At 37.7% G+C, this 3,321-nt stretch overlaps 1 pseudogene; it reads left to right on the top strand.

Moving 5' to 3' along the window:
* The first annotated feature begins 621 nt into the window (after positions 1-621).
* On the top strand, positions 622-2,050 carry LOC102886657 (annotated as a pseudogene).
* Positions 2,051-3,321: the final 1,271 nt, after the last annotated feature.

Raw genomic sequence — 3,321 nt, 5'->3', positions numbered from 1 at the left:
GTAGCACACTCAGTGTTTTTTTTTTTTTTTTTTGGTTTGTTTGTTTGTTTTTTTAGTGTCCATCAGTAGATGAATAGATAAAGAAGATAACAGGATGTCTATCTCTATTTCTATCTCTATATCTATATCATTTATATCATCTGTATCAATACTTATATCTATCCAACATCTGTCCCTATATCTATATACACACAATGAAATATTATTCAGCCATGAGAAAGAAGGAAATCCTGCCATTGACGACAACATGAATCTTGAGGGCTCCTTGCTAAATGAAATGAGCCTGACAGAGAAAGACAGATAGTTTATGGTATCACTTATCTGTGAAATAAATAAGCAAACAAACTTCAAGCTAATATAAGCAGAGTAGAAAAGTGGTTACCAGAAGCTGGGAGGTGTGGAGAAATATGGAGAGGTAAGTAAAAGGGCAAAACATTTAGCCAAAAGATGTATAATATCTAAGATAATTTAAAACATAATGACTATAATTTATAACACTGTTAGAAAGAAGTACAGATAGGCAGGTTCTCTTACATCGACTGCCTAAGAGCCACGCTACAAGAAGCAGCAGTCTCTTCTCTTCCTCTCAGCTATCTGCTTGGCAGCCATAAAGCAGCAACCATGTGTAAGTGCATCTCCATCTATGTACTGGATGTTGGCCAAGCTGGTGTTCAGAGTGGCAATGCCTGCTGGGAGCTCTGCTGCCTACAGCATGGCATCCAGGCTGATAGCCAGATGCCAAGTGATAAGACCATTGGTGGTAAGGGGTGATGACTCCTTCAGTACCCTCTTCAGTGATACAGGCACTGGCAAGCATGTGCCCAGGGCAGTGTTTGTAGACCTGGAACCCACAGTCATTCATGAAGTTTGTGCTGGCACCTACTGCCAGCTCTTCTACCCTGAGCAGCTTACCACAGGCAAGGAAGATGCTGCCCATAACTTTGCTTGTAGGTACTTGTCCATTGGCAAGGAGATCATTGATTGACCTTGTCTTGGACCACATTCGGAAGCTGGCTGACCAGTGTACAGGTCTTCAGGGCTTCTTGGTTTTCCATAGCTTTGGTGGGAGAACTGGTTCTGGGTTCACATCCCTGCTCATGGAATATCTCTCTGTTGATTATGACAGGAAGTCCATGCTGGAGTTCTCCATTTACCCAGCCCCTCAGATTTCCACAGCTGTAGTTGAGCACTACTAATCCAGCCTCACCACCCTTACTACCCTGACGCACTCTGCATTCATGGTTGAAAATGAGGCCATCTATGACATCTGTCATAGGAACTTTTTATATTGAGCACCAACCTATGCTAACCTGAATAGATTGATTAGTCACATTGTATCCTCCATCACTGTTTCCCTGAGATTTAATGGTGCCCGAATATTGATGTGACAGAATTCCAGACCAGCCTGGTGCCCTATCCCTGCATCCACTCCCCTCTGGCCACATATGACCCTGTCATCTCTGCTGAGAAAGACTACCATGAATAGCTTTCTGTAGCAGAGATCACCAGTGCATGCTTTAAGCACATATCACACATGGTGAAATGTGACCCTCACCACTGTAAATACATGGCTTGCTGTCTCTTGTACCATGGGTTACGTGGTTCCCAAAGATGTCAATACTGCCATTGCCACCATCAAGACCGAGTGTACTATCCAGTTTGTGGACTAGTGCCCCACTGTCTTCAAAGATGGCATTAATTACTAGCCTCCCACTGTAGTACTTGGTGGAGACCGAGCCAAAGTACAATGGTGGTGCTGAGCAACACCACAGCTATTGCTAAGACCTGGACTCGCCTGGACTACAGGTTTGACCTGATATAGGCCAAATGTGCCTTTGTTCACTGGTATGTGGGGGAGGGCATGGAGGAAGAGGAGTTTTCTGAAGCCTGTGAGGACATGGTTGCCCTTGACAAGGATTATGAGGAGATTGGTATAGATTCTGTTGAAGGAGAGGATGAGGAAAAAAGGAGAGGAATACTAAAGTTAGAATCACAAAGGTGCTGCTTTTACAGGGAAGCTTATTCTGTTTTAAATATTGAAAAGTTGTGATCTAATCAGTTACTTTGTATGTAGCAGTGTATACTGTCATATATAACTACTAGTCTATACTTTAAAACATGATGCCTTGATACAGACCTAAACTGTCCATTTCTCTGTTGGGTTTGAATAAAATATTCCTTGTCTTAAATGAAAAAAAAAAAAGTACAGATATTGGAATTTGAATTTCAGTCTGTGATTTATGACTTCTGTGATTTATTTTTGGGCAAATCATTTAGCATGTTTGAGCCAAAGTTTTTAATCAGTAAAATGGATATAACGCTTATGTAATAATACGAGTCACTTTATGTGAAATAACTTGGTAAGCTATAAAGCTTATCAGAGGTTACCTACTGCCTTTGCTAAGTGTGAAAGTTGTTATTTAAAGTTATTTAAAGAAAATAATTTTTTCTCTTTTTCTACAATATAACCACTTATTATTTATATTAACAGATATACATGAATAAATGCGAGGTTAGAGTTTTAGTATATATAATATCAGTTATAAACCAGAAGCTAGGACACGTGGATCTATAACATCTCCATACCATGAATTAATTTCTGTTATTAAAAATGAGGCATTGTGTGATTTAATAATTCACCTATGATCATTTTGGCCTTGACTCCCAGAAAAAGAGAAGAGAATTATAGGTACTTTGAAGTAAATTATTAAGGCAAAAAAGGAGGATATTTAATTTTTTTTGGTATAATCTCTTTGTCAATTGAGATAATCGCCAAATTTTTCACTATTTCTATAATCTGTGCTGAGTTAGTGGTAGGTACTAATCAATTTTAAGCTTCTCAGAGCTTTTATCTTTCATCTAGCATATAGATATTAGCATCTGGCTCTTTTTAGCATTCATATAGTTACTAGTAACTTTGGGAGCTCTATACTTTTAATATAGGACTGCTTCAGGAAATTTTATTTTCTTCTCATTTTTCCAGCAGTAATAATAGCAGCTTTATCAACTGTCATTTCATTATGTGAGAAATAACTACACACACAGACACACACACATATACCTATACACACATACATACATTTACTTTTCCTCTTCTTCATTACTCATATTATATTTTGAATTGAACTAAGGCAAAAACAAGAATTGTTATTCATGCTTTTCATTTTTTACTGGTGGCTATATTTTTTAAGATATTGAATTAATTATATTCACTTTGAGTTCATAAATAAATGAAGTATAGAATATTACAAATTCATACTATTAAATTCTTCCCTCTCAATGGGTACTTAGAGGATACAGAATATAAAACATTTATAAATG

The sequence above is a fragment of the Pteropus alecto genome, unplaced genomic scaffold, assembly GCF_000325575.1.
Source record: "Pteropus alecto unplaced genomic scaffold, ASM32557v1 scaffold20, whole genome shotgun sequence".
In the NCBI taxonomy this organism is placed as follows: domain Eukaryota; kingdom Metazoa; phylum Chordata; class Mammalia; order Chiroptera; family Pteropodidae; genus Pteropus; species Pteropus alecto.
Note: the sequence above shows the minus strand (reverse complement) of the source record. Positions and strands in the feature narration are given on the sequence as shown.